Here is a 24,450-nt window from a genome sequence, read left to right on the forward strand (position 1 = left end):
AATTGTATATAAAACTTTAAAAACAAATTTGCAAAAAAATATTTTTAGCGTTTTAAATAAGCACTATAAAATATCTTATTTTACGGTGTAAGTTGCGCTATGTTACCAGTATTAATTAAAAATAAATTTGTCGAAAAATATTTAATATTTTTTGAGATATTGAATTTGTTTATTAAATGTTACTATATTTTCAATTGCAAAAACGTGGTTGTTGCCAAAGAAATATTCACCTGCTTAAGATCCCATTATTTTTATTTTTATGTATATTTTCGATAAATGTATTGATAAATTCAAATTTCAATTAAACTGCCCCCTAAAATGGTATTTGAAAACTATTCAAATTTGTTTATAATTTGTTTTTTTAATAACGTCGCGGGGATTGAGTATTTTGAAATGCCGTTTGGATAATTGGGTTCCTGAGAATTTTTTACTAATTAACGAAATTTTTTTGTCGTTTTTTCTTCTTCTTTTTTTTCTTGGAGTTATATTACTACGGGCCCTTTTAATGTACAATTTTATTAAGAATGTCGAATCTTTGAGTTGTAGATTCTAGACCTAAAAATATTAAGATTTAACTAAAATCTCTTTAATAAAATGTGGCTACTTACTGAGTTACAGGGTGTTTTATTTAAAAATTTAAAAATTATTTTTACCAACTACTTTAAAACTATTTGACGTATCCTTATCATACTTGGCAGAAAGTGTGGCTATTATACACCCTACTAAATTGTGATTAATAAACGTTTCTAGCTAGTGCCAGAGGCGTACGACAGGGGATAGTGAATTATTGACCCTTCCCAAATTCTACGCCACTGAGTGAATTACTATTTTAGCGTAATTTTTCGATTCTCCGCTACTTTGTATGTAAATAGCTTTATTGGTATCGATAAAGTCATCAGTTTGAGAGATATTGGAAGTTTAAAATGAATGAATGAATGAATCAAAATAACTATGCTGTTTTATTTTTAACGTCCAATATCTCGAAAACTAATGACCTAATCGTTACCAGTAAAGAGTATATTATTTACATAGAAAGTATTAGAGAATCGAAAAATTTTGCTAAAATGGTAATCCCCTTAGTGGCGTAGAATTTGGGAAGGGTCAATCATTAACTATTCCCTGTCGTACGCCTCTGGCAGTAGCTAGAAACTTTTATTTATCACAATTTAGTAGACTGTATAGTACCCACACTTTCTGCCAAGTATGATAAGGATACGTCAAATAGTTTGAAAGTACTTGGTAAAAATATTTGTTAAATTTTTAAATAAAACACCCTGTAACTCAGTAAGTAGCCACATTTTATTTAAGTGATTTTAGACCAATCTTATTATTTTTAGGTCTAGAATCTAAAACTTAGAGATTCAAAATTCTTAATAAAACTTAACCCTAAAAGGGCCCGTAGTAAATATAACTCCAAGAAAAAAAAAGAAGAGGAAAAAAGAAGAAAAAATTTTGATAATTATTGAAAAATTCCCAGCAACCGAGTTATCGAAACGGCATGTCAAAATATTTATGCCTTGCGACGTTATTAAAAAAACAAATTATAAACAAATTTGAATAATTTTCAAATGCCATTTTAGGGGGAAGTTTAATTAAAATTTGAATTTATCAATACATTTATAGAAAATAATAAGATTTAATACGGGTGAATATTTCTTTGGCAACAACCGCGTTTTTGCATTTGAAAATAGAGTAACATTTAATAAACAAATTCAATATCTCAAAAAATATTACATACATTTCGACCAATTTTTTTTTATTTAATACCGATAACATAGAGCAAATTTTCTTGTAAAATAATATATTTTATAGTGCTTATTTAAAACGCTAAAAATAATTTTTGCAAATTTGTTTTTAAAGTTTTATGTTTAATTATTTAAATAAATAGGGGTAAAATTTAATTTACTAAATCTTATGGGAAAGATTTACCCTTCAGCTTTACATAAAACAATCCTATAGACCTTCATTAGTAACTGAATAACCTCAGCAGTTAAAAAAGTATTTTTTTGCAAAAATGACCCCTTTTTAATTATTTAAATAATGATCCCCTTATATGATTTGGATACTTTCTTGAAAATATCATTTGTACCCACCTAAACTTTCATATACAATTTGTTTCAACCTGTACGAATTTACATTTTGATTTACATGTAGTGTAATTTTATTTTAATAGACTAAGTAGGCTACTTTTTTAATCTGAATGTGAATGTCTAAGCAAAGCAAATGTTATTATTTACATTTGAGTTTGACACTTCGTGAATGTCAAACTAAATTTTAAATTATTTAGCTATTAATAAAATATAAATGACATTTTATAGTGAATTTAATTATTATATAAAATAATATGTGTAATAAATGTATAAAAATACAATTTGAGTATATTTTGAAAGCAATAATACATATTATACTATATTAATAATGAATCAGTAGAAACGATTATATTTAAATTTGGTAAATTATAACTCCACTCGACCAGCGTACGATCACACAACTCGAATCACAAGTACGTAAATACGGTTGCGTGAAGCGTGGCGCAAAGCCGTGGAATTTACGAGACTCGCTCGGTCTGTAGATCCAAGTAAAGTTCATCTGTAAAAAGTATCTTTATCATGTATGCATTATTTATTTTACAATATTGGAAAATTGTTATTTAAAATGTGGTTTGGAATAAAAAAGTATGTTCTGATATATGAAATTACATCCTTCGAATTGAAAAAAATATTTGACGAATTTTCTCAAATTATGGATACCAACATCATTTTCATTTATAACTCTTGTATTTTTAATTTGACGAAGAAAAGTTATTCTTCATAAAAATCTCTTCTTGGTCTAAGATTTATGATAGTCCAGGGCCCATTTGTTTTGAGATGGACGTTGAGAGGTGACTCAAATTTTTTTGCAAAAATTGCTTGAAAATAACTCAAATAATAATATTTCAACTAAAAAGGGGTAGTTCCCTGGATTGGCTGTATACCTTATAGTTAAACAAACTGGAACATGAAGTAAAAACCACTTCTATGTAAAAGGTATATTTACTAAAAATTTTTAGAATCCCAATGGATTCAATAAAATGAGTTCATCAGAACGTTTTCAAACCTATCGGTCCATCATCAGTGATCTAAAATCAAATAAGTAATCCCACTATTAAAATTGAAAAGAAGGTTGAAATTGTGAAAGTTAAAAAATGTGGTTATGATTACTTACTTGAATACTTGCAAAATAGCCCCAGAACAAAACAATGGTTGTGATTATAAATAAATCTACATTATGTTGAAATAAATTTAAAATGGCTAAACGCCGATGTTCAAGGATTAAACCTCTGGGAACATGGTGAAACTCTACCCGAGGACCCAATCAACCATCTTCGGTCAACGATGACTACTAAGTGTCAAAGCTATGTAAGGAAATGCTTGATGTGACATTGACAGTTAAGGAAGAAGGTAGTCGATTTTCTAGGAATTTTAAAACAAAGTCATGATCCAGACGAAGATATGGTAAAGCTTTTAATATCTGAAATTGTCTGTTAATTAAATCTATTGTTTTTTAAAATTAAAAGATAATGTGTTTTACAAAATAAAATTATTTTAACTGTAGGTAACTACAAATTGACTGTATCAAATAAAATTAACCTGATCAAAAAATTACAATATGATAAAGTTAGCTGATTAGTAGTAATAACAGAAATAAAATTAAATAAGTGGTGTTATAGAAGAAGTTTTAAATTTTGAAAAGGGATATTATTATATCAAGAAATTTATATGTCCACAGCATGTGTATTGATGGTTGTATAGGTAGTAGGGAAATTATTGTTTGGATGTAGGTGAAAATTAAAAAATTTATATAGATTGGAGTTAGGATAAAGTCAATCTGATAGTAGAAAATGTGATTCAGGAATGCAATTATTATGGAACAATTTTAATGAAATTGAGAAAATTCTTGTGACAAACTGGTGAATATGTAAAATTGATAATAAATAATTGTAGGATAACAGGTTGCCCAGTTGATACAAACTAAAATTTAATTAGTATAGAACACAATAGGTGTAATGAATAAAATAAAATTAATAAAACAAAATTAAGAGAATGAATATTGTTATAATTTGATTAAAGAATGACTGAGTTTAACTGTGATAAATGAAATAAAGTGATGAAATGTTAGATGTGAAGATAAAAAATATATTTGGAAAAGGTCAAAGACAAAAAGCAAAGGAGTGTGATGTAGGGTCAAAGCATAGGTGAAATGAGTGAAAGAGAAAGATTGGAGAGTTGGGTATGAGGGTTGAACTGAATGAAGAAAAGAAATGAAAGAAGTGTGAAAAGGGGGTATGGTAAATTAATTAGGTTTTGATTAAGAGGAGTTCATGTGGTTAGTAATGATTAGTATGTGTAAAGGAGTTTGGAGCCAAGCATTTCCTTACATAGCTTTGACACTTAGTAGTCATCGTTGACCGAAGATGGTTGATTGGGTCCTCGGGTAGAGTTTCACCATGTTCCCAGAGGTTTAATCCTTGAACATCGGCGTTTAGCCATTTTAAATTTATTTCAACATAATGTAGATTTATTTATAATCACAACCATTGTTTGGTTCTGGGGCTATTTTGCAAGTATTCAAGTAAGTAATCATAACCACATTTTTTAACTTTCACAATTTCAACCATCTTTTCAATTTTAATAGTGGGATTACTTATTTGATTTTAGATCACTGATGATGGACCGATAGGTTTGAAAACGTTCTGATGAACTCATTTTATTGAATCCATTGGGATTCTAAAAATTTTTAGTAAATATACCTTTTACATAGAAGTGGTTTTTACTTCATGTTCCAGTTTGAATAATATTTCAGTTATCCTCCCTCTCAAAAAGGTCCGGAACATTGTTTAAATAATCAAAATGTCAAAAAATGAAGGAAAAATTCGATTTTTCTCATCGTTTTTTGATTATACCTTTAAAAGTATTCATTTACGAGAAAAGATGTACTGACATAAAAGTTGCATAATTAAATTTCCTACAATATAGAATTGCTTAAGAATTTAAAAAATAGTCATCATTGTTGCAAAATAGCAATAATTGCGAAAAAACCATACAAAAACAGGTATTCGCATTTTACGTTTTTCAACCATTCATGCTACACATAGAACCTTAATATTTTACCAAGAAAAACTTTATGATACAGTAAAACAATACTGTAAATTTCATTAAGATCGGTTCAATAGATTTTGCAAAATAAATTTTGCAATCCAGCTTTCGCAAAAAAAATTCATTTTTTCAAAATGTTACAGGACTGAAAATAAACAGATAGCAAGTTTAATTTTTTTTTTACTTATAGAAGTGTACTGTACGTTTCATTTGCAATTTGCAAAATTAAAATGGATTAATTACCACGGCGTCAGAAAAAAAAGTCACCTCTTAACGTCCAAATGTACCAATATTTTTACAGATGCGCCCTGGTCTATGATGCAACATCATGAATCAAATTTTATTAATTTTATACGAGGTATGTAAAAAATATGAATTTCGAGTAAAGTATCTTTATAGTTCACAACATTTAAATTAGAATGATATACTTGCACATTAAAACATAATTTTTAATTTTAAACAGCTTTTCGTAACAGCATTTTTCTATATTATGAATTTAAATACGTATATAAACAAAGTTTTCGTTATGATAATGCTCGCATTTTCAGATTGTTTTAGATTAATTTTAATATTGCTAAAATAATTACTGTTGGTAACTTTAGAAATCAGAAATCATGACGATTAATAAATTGCATTCACGATTTTGTAACAGTACGTCTTTTATTTTACACTTCGTACTAATATTCATTCTCTAACCTTTCACCTACACATGCGAGTTTTCCCCTTTTTATCAAACGTATGTATGTGACAATTTCAATCTTAAACGGTATGCAAATCTGCTTAACGGAAAATGTGATTTATGATCCATCTAAGATGGCTACGATTATTAACCCATTATACATTCATAGCTTCCGATAATGGAGTTAGATATTGGATTTTTGAATAATTTTCTTGAGGCATTGTTGTGAAGGAAACACACACAAACCTGCTTTTCAGACGATCAAAAGAAATTTAAATTTAAAGAGAAAATAAGCATTCCATGTGACGTTTCCAATTTCTCTTTACTTTTGCTTTTATATATCCCCTATGCGCGTTAGTATAAAGTATGTCGAGCATAATAAAGAGCGGAAGATTCCAATTCTAATCTGACATTTACATTAGCTAAGAACTGATTGTGTACCCAAATTGAAAATGTAGATATTTAAGTATCTTACTACCTGCTGTGTACAAAACCGTATTGCATGCATATATTAGGGGATTAAAAATTTAATTTCTCATGTAGATGTTTGAGATTTTAATATGGCCGTCCCGGAAGAACATTGACATTGACATAACTGCAAAAAGCAAAATTCTTCGGGAGAGCAAAAACAAGATTTTTAAATATTTAAAATTGCAAAAGAAAAAATCCACGAGAAAAATAAATTCCTGTATCTGACTGTATGCCATAAATCACAAAAATATTAAATTCCTTTGTAAAAGACATTTTAAAAGTCCCTAAAATGGTTACGTCACAGAACAGAACGTTTTTGGATTACTAAATCCATCATAAGTGTTAAAATCCAATAATATAGGTACATGCCTGAGCCACCAAAATGTTTTCGGCATAATCCCTTTAAATTTTTGTATTTCGAAAAGTCAATAAATTTCATTTTTAACTTTTTTTTTTATTTAAATTAATGTGTCTCAGCAACGCAGGCCATTGACACGGTTACAAAAGTAAGGTTTACAATATGTTTAAATTACAAGAATTAAGAAAATTAACAATTTAAATTAAGAAATTACAATATCAGCAAAATGATATAAAATAACATTTATATGGCGTAGTATAACCGAGAAACTTTAAAAAACATTATCACATTATTAAAGTTACTATTATCACTAAGAGTGGCGGTTTGGTCTTTATCCAGTTTATGTTGTCTTCGGGTGTTCGTGTATAGCTGGCACTCAACTAGTATGTGTTTGACGGTCACACGAATGTTGCAGGTATGACACCAAGGAGGATTTCCCTGGCTCATCAGGTAACCATGTGTAAGACGGCAATGTCCAATTCTTAGTCTTCTCATGACAACTTTGTCCCTTCTACAAAATGCTGGTATTTTTAAAGCAGGTTGTTCTGAAGCTATTTCCTTGTGGCTTTTTTATAAAAAACTATTTTTAATGGAAATAAGCCACAATTTTACCAAAAAAATGATTTTATTAACGTTTCGAAGCCCAAATCGGGTTTCGTTGTCAAAATACAAAATACTATTCAACAATATTTTGACAACGAAACCCGATTTGGGCTTCGAAACGTTAATAAAATCATTTTTTTGGTAAAATTGTGGCTTATTCCCATTAAAAATAGTTTATTTTAAAGCAGGTATTCTGGGTTGAATATTATGGAGTTTTGAGTTTGTTCTATTCCAGAAGTTTTGCCAGACTCTCAAGCACGTTTGGTTTACTGTATGTTGTAAATATACACCAAGTTGTATACTCTCCATTGGAATATCAGAACGGGATGCCTCTTTGGCCGCTTGATCAGCGTTTTCGTTTCGTGTAATACCCACGTGAGATGGAGTCTAAATAATGCTAACCGATACGTTCTTATCTAATAATAATAGGTGGCATGCATTGTGGATATTTTGAATTAGTGGGTTTTGGGAGTAAAAGTCCTTGATGGATAGTATGGAGGATAGCGAATCAGTGCAAATTGCAAGGTTTTTGCTTTTGTTGGTTGGACAACTAAGTGCTTTCATGACAGCATATAGTTCGGCTGTGAAGATGCTACAGTAATATGAAAGACGGTAGACTATAACTTAGTTGGTGGTATTCACAGACGAACCAACTTGATCTTCGAGTTTAGAAGCATCTGTGTAGATGATTGAGTCATACTGTTTGGTGTGGATGAGTTCGAGTTAGGATGACTTTAGGGCGGAACTAGGGGTTTCTTTTTGTTATAATGTGTTGATAGACTGGTGTTTATAGTGGGCAATGTTACTGTCCATGGTGGAATGTTAGAATATGAGATTGGAGTAGTAATTCGTAAGTATGTGTTACCTACTAGTTCTTTAAGAATTTGAGAAGCTGGTTTTACTGTTCTGGGTTTGTTTACTATTGTTGGTTTGGTAAAGTTGATTAACCCGTTGACTGGATTATTTGGATTAGCTGATGCTTTGACAAAGTATAACAAAAGAAGTCGCTGACGGCGAATATGTGTAGGTGGTTCGTTAGCTTCGACTTGAATACTTTCAATATACTAGATCTAAACGCACCAAGACATATTCGAAGAGCGGTGTTTTGGATGATATTGAGGCAATTTAGTTGTGAGTTGGGAGCTGACATGTATAATATACTTCCATAGTCTATTTTTGAACGAATTAAAGATCGGTAAATTCTCAGTAACATATCTTCACCTGTTCTCCACTGATGATGCGCTAGTGATTTTAAGATATTTATTCTTTTAAGACAGATTCTTGAATAAGACTTTCTTCTTCTTAACACTTTTAATTCTTGAATATGATATCTCCAAGATAACTTTTTATCAAAGATTACACCTAAAAATTTTTGTTGATGTACTACTTGTAGTGGGGTTTCATTTAAGGTTAAATTAATTAAGATGGGATTATGTTTAATACTAAAATAAACTGTTTTAGATTTTTTTGATAAAAATTTAAATCCTGTTCCTTTTGATCAACTGTGGATATCATTTAAAGCAGTTTGAATTAAGGCGCAAGTGGATGATGTGGTTTTGCCTTGAGAGAAAATTACTAGATCGTCTGCGTATATTGTATATTTGACTGGGGGTCGAATCAGTGTGCCAATATTATTTATACTCATCAAGAATAGAGTAGTATGTACTTAGAACCGATCCTTGTGGTATACCATTTTCAGTAAGATGTATTGCCGAGAATTTTCCGTTGGTAGAGACTCTGAAGGTTGTATTGGACAAAAATTCTCGAGAAAGTAATTTACATTACCATATAATTTAATTTTTTGAAGTGTTTCTAGAACTACCGATTTCTGAACTGTATCAAATGCGCTCTCTATGTCGAAAGATACAGCAATTAGATCTCTGTGGCTAGCGAACGCATGTGTAATTTCATTTTGTAAGATAATTAGGTTGTCTCATGTACAGCGATTTTTCCTAAAACCTGATTGGGCTTTGTTAAAAAACATTGCTTTTCAAGATACCAGGTAAGTCGAAAATTAAGCATCTTTTCTAAGAGTTTGCACAATGTGCATGTCAAAGAGATTGGTCTGAAAGAGTTTACTGTATTATATAGTGAATCAGATTTCTTGATTGGAATAACAAGCGATTGTTGCCAAAGAGAAGGAAATTCTTATCTTGTCCATATAATGTTATATAGCTCAAGTAGTTTCGATTGTGTACTTGGATGTAGATTTTTAAGGAAAATTGAGGGGATCATATCGGGTAATGCTGCCGAATTTTTTAAAGTGGAAATGGCAAATTCGAGTTCTGACAAAGAAAATGGAAGGTTTATACACTCTATATCAGAGGTGTAACCAGGATGGTCCTAAGGGGGGATTACAACTACTTGATGGTCTCTCGGGGGTATGGAATAGTAATGGTGTTAAGCGTATAGAGCTCAAAGTACATCCAAATGGGGGGGTTATAACCCCCAAAACCCCCTGGTTACGCCTATGCTCTATATAACTGGAACTTGTTGCGTAAATTTTTGTGGATGTTTGTTGTTCTAAGGATATATTTTTGCCTTTCGTTTTTTACAAACCTTTACGAAACAAGAAGCAGCAAATTTTAAAACTTCATAATATTTAAATGGGTTGTACCCAACACATTTTGGTAGCTTAGGCATGTACACTATTGGATTTTAACACTGATGATGGATTTAGTAATCCGAAAACGTTCTGTTCTGTGATGTAATCCTTTTTAGGGACTTTTAAACATTTCTTTAAAAAGTAATTTAGTATTCTTATTTAAAATAGTGATTATGAAGAAAAATGGTCCACGAGCAACGATAATGAATTGCAACGCTGGCTTTTATTTTCATCTCTATTTGTTCGAATTTCATTATCTTAATTGAATTCCCTATTTTCAACCCTATCTACAGTTGCGTCATTGTTAATCTTAAACGTTTTTAAGTTTATTTTTCTTTACATGGGAAGACGTTACTGTTAAAAAAAGAGAAAAACTAAGTCTGAAATATCCTTTTTTTATTACCAAATTGTTACAAACCTTATTAAAAATTATAAAAAACTGACTGGAACAATTACTTTAAAGATTCAAAACTATTTATAAAACTGGGGATCATGTGGCTATCCAACAAACTAATTATGTTTGGTTGTTTGATGTTCATGGTTTTAAGATCCCCCTCTACGTCGTATATCCATCTTTTACGGGATCTTCCTCTTGTTCTATTTTCTTGGGGCTTCCATCTCTGAATTACTTTCACAGCTCGATTATCTGGCATTTTTTCTTAAGTGACCAAGCTAGTTAAGTCTTTGAGACTTTACAAATCTAGCAATATCTGCGCTCTGCATTAATTCATCCAACTCGTGGTTCATTTTATTTCTTTACGATCCATCGCTATAATGTGTTGGTCCAAATATCTTTCTTAGTATTTTGCGCTCAAATATTCTCAATTGATTTTCATCAGTAGTTGAGAAGGCCCACGTTTCACATCCATATTTGATCACTGGTTTAATTACTGTTTTGTAGATTCTAAGCTTAGACTCACGATCCAGTAACTTACTTTTCATTAAGTCTTTGTATGCATATCCGTGCTTGCATTTCTTCACTGGTGTTGTTGCTGTCAGTGTCATTAAAAATTAATTAATGAAAGTAATTTCTATCCTTGTGGGATTGGTACTTACCGGAGGGACCGCAGATGTTCGGACCGCAATTAGCGTCTCAATGTAAAGACGATGAAGTCGACTTTACTAATAACAAGACATTTTCTCAACACACACTACACTAGAGATGCATCAAGTCAAACTAGTTTGATTTTACACAACAAACTTGACTTGAAAATCAAACTTTTTGTATAAAAAAGTTTGACTTGACTTGATTTCGATATCTTTAGGTTTGACTTGAATTCAAACATCTTCAAACAGTTTGAAAAGTTTGAATATAACGCAACGTGTTTATTTTCAATTTTAAATGAGACCGCCTACGCCTTTATTTTTTCATGGCGGATCAACGGGGGAGGGGTAGGGGAAATTCCCCCCATCTCCCAACAAGGTCAAAAACATTTTTTTTGACAAATTTCAATAAACATAGAAATGTATTGGCTGATACGATATTTAAACCGCAGACAGACAAATAAAACGCAATAAACGCGCCAGTTAGGATAATTATTAACAAAAAACCTATACAGAAGTAAAAACTTCAAATTATATTTTGGTATAAAATCGTTTATTTAAAAACTATCTAAAAGTCATCCACATGGATTGCAAAACGTTTTCGTTCTGAACAAAACATCTTCAGTGCATTCCGCAAAGTAGTTGTAACTAGCACACCAATGAAGGTGGTAACTTCATAATATATGGCTTACATTATAACTTTTGATAAAATATTGTGACTACAAGTCGATGTTACAAGATTAAATTATGTATGTGCCTAAAGAGCAACATGCTTCCCTGCTCGAAAAAACTAGGTACTTGCCATTTGAATTAGCACAGACCAACTTGGTGTAGTTGGACCAATTGGATGTTCTGACCGACAAAATACATTGGACGTTTTTGTAATCTGACGTTTCAAATTTTTAAATTATTCCACAATTACAACTTCCCCTGTTTTAGTGTTCCCGTACATCAAAGTTTTTTCGACTAGACACCGTTAAGCTATTAACAAATTTTCAGCTTGCTATTAATCAACTTTTGTTTGTACGCGGGATCCAGGTCTAATAACCCTATGGTTAGTTTTGAATTTTAAAGAAATACCAACGAATATTGAATGGGTTGCATATGTGAGTCCATATTAAATGTAGTAATGAAACACAGACTTACTCACAATCATTTAATTATACCTTGACGACCGGTTTCGATCTCTACATTATACAGATCATCTTAAGGTCGGCGTTACAAGTAGTTAAATGCTACAATAAAGAAAACCAGAGTTAGAACATTATCTGGTTGCACAAGTGTTAACAGAAAGCCAAATTCGAAAAAATTTTTTTGCAATAAAGGTTTTCAACTGTTGACATTTCAGAATATTGATACATACAAATGCACACCTATGAGTTAAAAGGCTCATAAGCATATATGAGCAAATGGGTGCATGTAGTTTGTGAGTATGTGTTGAAATTTAAATTATTAACAATTAAAAACAAATTAAACCATTAAGCAAACTTAAATATGCATCCAAACTCAAAATAGTAATAACAAATAGATAGTAATATTGTTCAAACCTACTTACATGACGTTACAAGGGATGCGTTGCCACTTAGTTGTTATCATATTAATTCGTCCAACTTATGCTGATTGGTTTGCTGGTAGGGTTATACGGCAAACAGACATGTTACGCAGGTCAAAACAAAGTAAATTTTTGAATTTGGAAAGGATCCTGAAGGAAGATGCGTGCTGTGAAACTGGTGATGTCTTGTTAGAATGGAGAAAGACAATGCTCAAGTGGTTGTGTATTGAATGTAGCCAGGTATGAAAATCTTATTGTAGAAACAATATTGTTTACAACAATATTGTTGTAAACAATTGTTTAATTTGTTTTTAATTGTTAATAATTTAAATTTCAACACATACTCACAAACTACATGCACCCATTTGCTCATATATGCTTATGAGCATTTTAACTCATAGGTGTGCATTTGTATGTATCAATATTCTGAAATGTCAACAGTTGAAAACCTTTATTGCAAAAAATTTTTTCGAATTTGGCTTTCTGTTAACACTTGTGCAACCAGATAATGTTCTAACTCTGGTTTTCTTTATTGTAGCATTTAACTACTTGTAACGCCGACCTGAAGATGATCTGTATAATGTAGAGATCGAAACCGGTCGTCAAAGTATAATTAAATGATTGTGAGTAAGTCTGTGTTTCATTACTACATTTAAATACCAACGAATATACAGCAATACTAACTTTTGTATTGTGGTACATATTTTCGAGTGAACTAGCAGCTTGGTACCACATGTTTTTTCGAACTGGCCCTAGATAAATAAATGCATTTTTTAATAAAAGAAAGTCATCAAAATTCCAAATCATTTTATTTTGGGCTGTCCATTGAAAAACCAAATAGTCTTATTTTATTGTAACCCTTAAAGCCATAGGCGTAACATGTCGCTTATCAAAATGTTCAATGTGTTTTAAATGTATTAATTTTTTTCAAATCCTGAGAAAACTAATAAGAATTTAAAAAAAATTTAAACGCAGCATGAAAGATTACATTACTTCTGAGGGACGAACATCCCTGAAAACTTCTATAATGTTTACTTTAATAAGTTACGGGGGTGAACATAAAAAGAAAAATTTAGTATTACTATTAATTAAAAGAAACTTTTTATTTATTCTAAGAGACTTTCTGCCCTCGGTAATAACGCAATATTTCATTCTGCGTTTAAATTTTCCAAAATACTTATTAGTTTTCTCAGGATTCGAAAAAAATAAATATCTACATTTCAAAGTTTTAAATTAAAACACATTGAAAATTTTGACTGTTATGTGGCACTCATTGTATTATTAATTTTCTTATCTTAATTGGCAACTAACATGTCTATCTCGACAAAAAAGTATATTATGTACCCACTAAATAAATTATGTTTCAAACTCTTTCAAACTAGTTTGACAAAGAGTTTGAATCTTCAAACCTGTACGATTGACCAGTTTGACTTGACTTGAAATATTTGTCAGAAGGATTGACTTGAGTTTGACTTGAAATTAAGTAAAACTCAAGTCAAGTTCAAACATTCAAGTCAAATTGTGCAACTCTACACTACATATTACACTAAAACCTGATTGCGAAATCAACTGTAACTGTACTATGCCAATGGCCTTAAGTGTCGAGGCATTAAGGCCAAATTAAAAAAAAAACGCCCTGTAGATCGTTTAAACTGTGACGAGATATCTGATATCATCAAACAAAAGTTTATGTGTTGTAAGCGCCATAATCGACAACCATCAAGAATCCTAACCATGTTTTTTGGGAGTCGAGCATGATGTCTTTACGAGCAATTACTGCTCGTTTTTATTATCAAAACTCATGTTTGAAAGCGGCGTTCGTTGCTTTTTTACTATGCAATTAATTTTTAGAAACTACCTCCTTCCTTCCCACTAGAGCATGGACCCTCATACATAAAAAACGGAAGCGTCGTAAACATGCATTATGGCCAGTTCATAAATCAATATAACCTAAAATATGATTTTTTTATGATCTTTCTTCGCAAACGATATTAAAATATGTGAGAGGTTGGGATGTTGGAATATTTTGGACGTTCCTATAAAACAATTTATTTTTACTAAATCATAAACATAATATTGTTCTAAAGATATTATCTTGTGACATTTATATATATATATATATATATATATATATATATATATATATATATATATATATATATATATATATATATATATATATTTATATATAATTTTACAAATTATTGGGTTAACAGCTGAAATGGAAGACTCAGTGTACTCTTTTCTACGATTCCAATATTTCGTTAACAGTCGTTAACATCATCAGGGAAGCTGAAATAATATTAAAGGTATAATAGTGAAACTGGGTATTAAAAAATAACTCACCAGTTTGAGATTTTAGTCAACGATGTTATAAATGTGTAAAAAAGCGGCATTAACAAAAAGAATTGCAGTGAATGTTATTAAAAATTAAAAATATAACAATAAAAAAGATAAAAAATGGAACTATAATATAAATAACTATGTTAAAAACCACTAATTATTAAAATCTTTTAAATTCGTCGCACAGAAAGGTATTAGAGACAATTATGTCAATATACTGTCAACTATGACAGAAATAGGTAGTATATTATGAACTAGAATCTAATACCTTTCTGTGCGACGAATTTAAAAGATTTTAATAATTAGTGGTTTTTAACATAGTTATTTATATTATAGTTCCATTTTTTATCTTTTTTATTGTTATATTTTTAATTTTTAATAACATTCACTGCAATTCTTTTTGTTAATGCCGCTTTTTTACACATTTATAACATCGTGGACTAAAATCTCAAACTGGTGAGTTATTTTTTAATACCCAGTTTCACTATTATACCTTTAATATTATTTCAGCGTCCCTGATGATGTTAACGACTGTTAACGAAATATTGGAATCGTAGAAAAGAGTACACTGAGTCTTCCATTTCAGCTGTTAACCCAATAATTAGTAAATTGATAATTACTAATCAGCTGTGATCATTTCTAGTTTATATATATATATATATATATATATATATATATATATATATATATATATATATATATATATATATATATATATATATATATATATATATATATATATATATATATATATATATATATATATAACGTGGACAGTGAACGACAACATCCGTAGTAAAATCCAAGCATGCGAAATGCGATATTTACGTGCGGTATCCGGGGTGACCAGACGTGATCGTATAAGAAATGAAGACATACGTGAAAGGTGCGGTGTTGGAAGAACCTTAGACAGACTTGAAACGAAACAGTTATCGTGGTTCGGACATATGGCGAGAATGAGTGAAGGTAGAACTGTAAAGAGGGTATGGAAAGCGGCATCTGACAACAAACGAAGAAGAGGCAGGCCAGCAAGAACGTGGAATGCAAATATTGGAAAAGCTTGCGGAAAAAGAAATATTGGGTGGAGAGAAGCAGAAAGACTAGCTACCGACCGAAAGGCATGGAGACGTCTCATTTCTCCACTTACCTCGACACCGTAAGGTACAAGAGGACGGCTTAAGTAAGTAAGTAATATATATATATATATATATATATATATATATATATATATATATATATATATATATATATATATATATATATATATATATTGTTTACTATCTTTGATGGGAATTAACCAAAATTTCGGTATAAAATAAGTTTAATTCAAATTCGGATTTTAAATCGAAACCTCAAAACGTATCGAACGTTAAGTTCTAAACCGTAGTAACTCAAAATATTGAATTTTTCTTCTTCTTCAGATGCAAATCAACTAATGGATGTTAGCGATCAGATTTTTCATTTAGGCTAGAGTAAAATAGGAAAAATACTTGTTAAAAGAAAATGACAACTAAAAGCAATATTTTATTCTACATAATACAGTTTTCCTCCAAACCTTGAATATACATAATTGTCTTATACACTCAAACAAACCAGTAGCAAAAATAAATTAAAAAAAAGAGTGCGGCACTTGAGGAGTGCCGATAGAAGTGCATACTTCTTATAGATTCGATTAATATTCTATTCGATTCAATTTATTTCGATTCTATTTGATTCGATTTTATTCGATTTATTTGATGTATTTTATTTCATTTCTATTCTACAATTTTTAGAACTTTGACATTTAAGAATTCTAACTTCTTTCAATAAAAAACTTTTGTTGTAATTTATTGCTCACATGTCATCAACATGACAACGCGAAAGTTAAATTTATTTGATTATATAAAAGTGTGCCAAAAAACAGTGCGAAAAAGTAAATCCCATTTAAAATACATTGTTACTTCACGCACACTTTAAATCCTTCACACACTGCTATCTATAATGAGAGTTTTCACAAACTAAAAACTTAAACATAATATGAGATAGAGTAGATAATAGTTATTTATGAAACAGTTCGTTAAGTATGCTTTTTGCGAACGGACGCGATGTTTAGAGCACGAGCGACTACGGAGCGAGCGAACTTACGCGATGATACATCAATTTGCTACAATGGTTTTTGGCGGTCGAGCTGTAGGTTTATGTGTTGAAACATTTCCTTTAGGTGTTGTAACTATAAGCAAGGTGATAACTTTCTATCTTGTACAATCTTATTTGGTTCCATAAAGAATTTAGCTCTATCTTCAAGTATCTCTTCATTACGAATATTATTACAATTCAAGGATTTTTTGCTGTGATTACAGGGCCTCTTAAAAGTCTCTCTCATTAAAATGATTTCCATACCTACAAAAGAGAGAAAAAAGGGATTATAAAAATTCTAACCTAACTTTTATACCAACTGATTTACCTCACTTCTTTTGCCTCTCTCTTTTGTTTAAGCCTCTTTTTTTCTTCTTTGTTCCTTCATTTTTTTTTCCGAAACAGCAACTGTATCTATATTGTTCTACACTTCCAGAAAAAAAGTGATATTTTACTGCACCACGCCAGTATACAATACAACGAGATACAATATTGGCGTAGAAATGTCAATTTGAAATAAAAATTGCAGATATTGCGATTTGAAAAAAAATATATTTGTAGAAATTGCAGCTTGAAAAAAAAAATCGCTAATATTAATTCGTATTTAAGCGGTTGAAATAACACTTTGATTTAAAATACCAGTAGAACTTTGAACGATTCAACGTACAAATTTAAGCGCCACCTTTATCTTAGTTATGGAATTTTTGTTAGAAATTGCGTTTTGAAAATAAGCTCCTCATATTTGTTTATAAGCCAAAAATTGTTTATAATTTTAAAATATTCCCAAGGCCGCTTAAATAGTCCAATTTTAAACAAACTCTAAATGAAGTAAAAATCACTCCTATGTGTATTTACTAAAATTTTAAAAAATCCCAGTGGACTGAATAAAATATGTCCAATTCAGAACGTTTTCGGACCTATCAGTCCATCATCAGTGAATCTAAAATATAATAAGTAATCCCACTATTAAAATTGAAAAGATGGTTAAAACTTTGAAAGTTAAAAATTGTGGTTATGATTACTTAGTCAAATACTTGCTAAATAGCCACAGAACCAAACAATGGTTGTAATTATAATTCAATCTACATTATGTTGTTGTGATATTGAAAAGGCTAAATGCCGATGTTAATAGATATAACCTCTGGGAACATGGTGAAACTCTAATCGAGAAACTCAATCAATAAAGGGTGGAATATATGTATGAAAATGTATGAAAATACGTACACATATATGTAAAGATTTTTTTAAATATATGTAAGGACTCGTCGAAAATATGTAATAAATAAATTAAAGCAATCATTATATAATTGATATAACTGGCCTAATAATGAGTTAAAAACAAACAACTATAATACTCAGCAACTTTATTTTTACATATTGTATAATGTATATTATATACCATGTATCTTAATTATTAATATTGTAAAAGGAATTTACAACTAAATATTTTTCAAAATTTTCTAAGGTTTTCTAAACTATATAATTCGTCTTCATAAATATCAGACTTTTATGCACATCCTTATTATTGAAAACTGCTTTTGATGATATGACAGCCTGTGAAGAGTCTGAGATGTCGTTTATTACGTCCTTAATTCTATCATAATTTTCAGCGTAAAAAATAGCTGCACTTAGCCAAGTCCCCCATCGAGTTAATACAGGTTGGGGAGGTAACGGTACGTCACGAAGCCTCTCTTTATATATTTGAACTCGCAAAGGAGCCTTAAGGAACACCTTCTTTACATTGCTAATTAATTCGTTCACAAGAGGAAACTGGGTTCTGACAATATCTGCAACTCTGTTAACTCCATGAGCTAAACAAGTAATGTGAAAAAGATTCTGATAAAAATATTTTTAAATTCTGCCCCACCTTAGCCATATATGGGGCAGCATCTGATAAGAAAATCACAAATTTATTTAATGGAATGGCATCTGGCAAAAAGAAGTTTGTCAAAGTGTCTTGAATGAATCGTGTAACTGTCAAATTGTTGGCTTTTTCAATTTGTTTTGTAGAAATTAAAAATGAGTTTCCTGGACCATGCTCCTCTAGTGAGCCAATTAGCAAATTAACCATATATCTTCCACAAGCGTCTGTAGTTTTGTCCACAATAACATAAAAGTAATTATCACGTATGACTTCCCGTATTTGGACCATTGTTAATTTATATATAGAGTCGACACTTGATTTCCTCAACGCGGATCCATCCGGGATAATAAACTTGCAATATTTTTTCAAAAATGATCTTAGATTAACTTATTCAGTTTTTTTAATGGAATGTTAGAAGCAATTATTGCCTTGCACAGATCTTCACTAAATTGTGTTTTATCGTTGCTTAATGAACCCGAATTAAAACACTTTTTCAATGATTGTTGACTTTTTCCCCCATTTCTAATCTTTTTATATATTTGCAGTATGTTTGGCTGTTTTGACATGTAGTCCTGTCGCCAGGGGGGGTACAACGGCCTCGTTAATTCAGATGGACTTACTCAAGTTTTCTTTATGTATTTTGACCCGTAGAACACGAATTTTTTGGGTAACAGTTGATCCGGATGTCGATAAGATTGTTATAGACCAAGAACTTGAGGAATCAAATAACAGCGATTTTTGGCAAAACAAAACACTATTTTGTATTTTTTGGGCCATTTTAAGTAAAAAATATTTCTACAAGTTTTTTCGTAGGATGCACAGTTTTCGAGATAAACGCGGTTGAACTTTAAAAAAATCGAAAAATTGCAATTTTTGAACCCGAATAACTTTTGATTAAAAAATAAAATAGCAAGTCTGCTTACCGCATTTAAAAGTTTAAGTCAAATTATATCGGTTTTGATTATTTCCATTGGTAAAAATTTATTTTTTTATTGTTTAACAAAGCTATAAACACGTAGGGTTTCCCGTGCTTTTACATGTGTTTTAACGCATGTAACGTAGAAATAGTCTTGATTGCACTAGTACCTATTCTACCTACTCGTTCGATTTTAAATGAGAAATCATAGAAACATCACTCACGCACTAGTTGTTTGTAGCTTTGTTTAACAATAACACAATAAATTTTTAGCAATGCAAATAATCAAAACCGACATAATTTGACTTGAACTTTCAAAGGCGCTAAGCAGAATTGCTATTTTATTTTTTAATCAAAAGTTATTCGGGTTTAAAAATTGCAGTTTTTCGATTTTTTGAAAGTTCAACCGCGTTTATCTCGAAAACTGTGCATCCTACTAAAAAACTTGTAGAAATATTTTTTGCTTAAAATGACCCAAAAAATACAAAATATTGTTTTGTTTTGCCAAAAATCGCTGTTATTTGATTCCTCAAGTTCTTGGTCTATAACAATCTTATCGACATCCGGATCAACTGTTACCCAAAAAATTCGTGTTCTACGGGTCAAAATACATAAAAAAAACTTGGGTAAGTCCATCTGAATTAACGAGGCCGTTGTACCCCCCCTGGCGACAGGACTAATGCTGATGCACGTGAAATTGGGTTTCGTGAAAATGGTTTTCAGGTTTTCCATTGCAGAGTAAAGTGACGAAAATATGTAAATATATGTATTTATCACGTAAATATGCACTTTTTTCAAAAACTCTATAAATATGTAATACATGTAAAAATATGTAACTTACATATAATCCACGGCCTATTAATCAACCATCTTAGGCCAACGTTGACTACCAAGTGTCAAAGGTTTGTGAGGAACTATTTGAAGTAACATTGAGAGTAAAGGAAGAAGGTAGTCGATTTTCAAAAGTTTTAACAAAAGGTCATGATCCAAAACAATGATATGGTAAAGATTTTAATATCTGAAAATATCTATCATTTAAATCTATTGTTTCTTTAAAAAATAAAATTGTGTTTTACAAAATTTTAAAATATAAAATTATTTTAATTTAACTGTTGACTACAAATTGACTATAAAATTAAACTAATTATTTTAATTAAAAACGAGAATGTGAGCTGATTGGTAATAATGATAAACAAAAAGGTAAAACAGATGGTGGTGAGAGAGAAGAAAGAATAAATTTTGAATTGGAATACTATTATACAGAAAAATTACCATGTTGGCAAACTTTATATAATATTGTATTGGTGGTTGTATATGTAGAAGGGAAATTTTATTTAAATGTGAATTAAAATTGTTAATTATTTTAACATGGTTGATTAAGTTTCTCGATTAGAGTTTCACCATGTTCCCAGAGGTTATATCTATTAACATCGGCGTTTAGCCTTTTCAATATTACAACAACATAATGTAGATTGAATTATAATTATAACCATTGTTTGGTTCTGGGGCTATTTAGCAAGTATTTGAGTAAGTAATCATAACCACAATTTTTAACTTTCAAAATTTCAACCATCTTTTCAATTTTAATAGTGAGATTACTTATTATATTTTAGATTCACTGATGATGGACTGATAGGTCTGAATTGGACATATTTTATTCAATACATTGGGATTTTTTAAAATTTTAGTAAATTTACCTATTACATATAAGTGGTTTTTACTTCATGTTAGAGTTAGTTTAACTATTATGGTATACAGCCAATTTTAATTATAAAGCACCCCCCCGTGGCTCAGTGGTAAGAGCGCCTGCCTTTGGATCGAAAAAATCCGAAAGGTTGTGGGTTCGAATCTCACCAGGGTCAGGAATTTTTCATTTATTATAAATTAATAAATGAATATAGTTTCTGTCCTTGTGGGATCGGTACTCACCGGAGGGACCGCAGACGTTCGGATACAATTAGCGTCTCTTTGCAAAGACAATGACGTCGACTTTGCAAAGTAACAAGACACTTACTCAACACACACACTACACATGACACTAGGTACCTAACTGTTCAAAAATTACCGTACCTACCATGCCAATGGCCATTAGTTGTCGAGGCATTAGCTAAATAAAAAAAAAAAAATTATAAAGTATATTAGATAGATATAGTGCCTTTTTGCACAAAAATCAAAGTTATTTTTATGCATTATAATTATTGTGGTTATTATAGCGACCGTAAATTGTTCATTAACAATTTAATTGTTGCTAAACTATTCACCCAATTTCCATCGGTTTCTGGAAATATAAAATCTATATCAAAAGAGCTTTTATATTACCAAGTTATTTAATTATTGATAAATAAATACTTACCTAAAATTTTAGTTGAAAATTAAAGATTTTGTTGGAAAACCCCGCATTTTCCGAGGATACGTTTCGTCGAAATAAATCGAAAAAAACATCTCTTTATGCAGAATTTAATTACGGTGAAATTTTATTTGAGTGTTTTTGGTGTTAGTGCAGCCGATATGTGAAACAGTTGTGCATTTAGTGATAGAAGTATATAATTTGGACCACATATACTGCACATATAAAGGTTCAAAATGATATGGGAGGCAATCTCAGATTTTGCCTTTTACAAAAATGGCGGGGATTCAAAATGGCGACTATATATATGTGCCTAATAGCACGATAACTTTTGAATGAGACTTCAGATTTCAACCAAATTTGGTATATAGGTTCTTTTTTTGATGTATAAGATCGAGGTCTTGAACCAGAAGAATCGGTTTACCAGAAGTTGTGTTTTTCCTGGTTTTTATATAAAAATATGCTGTTTTTTTTTCAATTCTTTCACCCTGTATTTATTAATTTTTCAAAAAGTTAATACCGTCGTTGTAAAGAGCTTAAAAATATTTTTTAGGAAATATTTTTAACTTTTTAGTTAGGTTAATTACCATTTAATAAATGAAAAAACCTATCTTCACAAGTACCTATATGCGGCAGATTATAAGAATATATAAGATATATAAGAATTATTGTGCATTTAATGGTAGAAGCATATAATTTCGACCACATATACTACACATATAAAGGTTCAAGTTTAGATACGAGGCCATCTCAGATTTTGTTCCTTTTACAAAAATGATGAGACGTCAGATTTGAACCAAATTTGGTATATAGGTTGTTTTTTTGATGAATAATATTGAGATCTTGAATCGGAAGAATCGGTTTAAAAGAATTTGTGTTTTTACTGTTTTTTTATGTAAAAATATGTTGTTCTTTTTCAATTCTTTCACCCTGTATATATAAATTTTTCAAAAAGGTAATACCGCCGTTGAAAAGAGTATAAATATATTTTTTAGGAAATGTTTTTAACTTTTCAGTTGTGTTAATTACCATTTAATAAATGCATAACGTATGTTCACATGTACCTATGGGCGGCAGATTCATTTTGAATGCCCGCCATTTTTGTAAAAGACTAAATCTGAGATGGCCTCATATCTAAATTTGAATCTTTGTATGTGTAGGATGTGTGGTCCAAATTATATGCTTCTACCATTAAATGCACAATAATTCTTATATTATTATTTGCACGAATCTGCCGCACATAGGTACCTACATGTGAAGACACGTTATGCATTTATTAAATGGTAATTAACATAACTAAAAAGTTCAAAATATTTCCTAAAAATTTTTTTTACGCTCCTCTTAATGGCCGTATCAACTTTTTGAAAAATTAATACATACAGGGTGAAAGAATTAAAAAAAAACAACATATTTTTACATAAAAACCAGGAAAAACACAACTTCTGGTAATTCTATTCTTCCGATTCAAGATCTCGATTTTATACATCAAAAAAAGAACTTATATACCAAATTTGGTTGAAATCTGACTCCTCGTTCAAAAGTTATCGTGTTATTAGTCACATATTATGTATAATCGCCAATTTGAAAGCCCGCCATTTTTGTAAAAGGCAAAATCTGAGATGGCCTCATATCTAAATTTGAACCTTTATATGTGTAGTATATGTGGTCCAAATTATATACTTCTATCATTAAATGCACAATTCTTATATTTGCACGAATCTGCCGCACTATGTAAAGTTAAAATCTTTGGAGTTATAGAGCAACAATTGAAAAAACACGATTTTCAGGCGCCATTTTGTTTATAAAAAAAGTAGCACACTATCTGCGGACTTTGCGTACCTATATTATTAATATATAGAATCATAAGATTCGATTCCAGCAATAAAATGGCTGGTAAATAACTTTTCCTTGTATTTTGCTAATTAGCCCAGAGTAAAAGAATAAATACAAAGGAAAGTCATTCATATGTTAGTCATTCAGAGCTTTTATTTGAAGCCGATATATGTTTCTTTTCAATTCTCAGATTTATTGTCTATTCTGCGAGAATAAAAACCATTCATTGTAGGGTTCTTAGCAATGACCTCGTAGTAATTTTACGGCATCATTAAAAGGGTGGCTTAGATACCCTTTAGAATACGAAAGCACAAAGCGAAAGATGATAACTTATTGTCCCATAAATGTCCGGTAGGTTCAGTTCATATTTTATTGCTTCTAAAACGCGGCCTCAACACCAAAATATGCCTAAGGAGCGGCTCACTTAAAAGTCATCACTAATTCAATTCTCAATGGTTAGAGCGCTGGAGAAAAAGAGAACTTTGGTACAATACTTGCTCCGTGCATGACTGACGTGACACCTTGCATTTTTGACGACCACAATTTGAAGTTAAGCATATGATAAAGACATATTGTGAAGTTGCA

Source organism: Diabrotica virgifera, chromosome 7 (genome assembly GCF_917563875.1).
Source record: "Diabrotica virgifera virgifera chromosome 7, PGI_DIABVI_V3a".
Lineage (NCBI taxonomy): Eukaryota > Metazoa > Arthropoda > Insecta > Coleoptera > Chrysomelidae > Diabrotica > Diabrotica virgifera.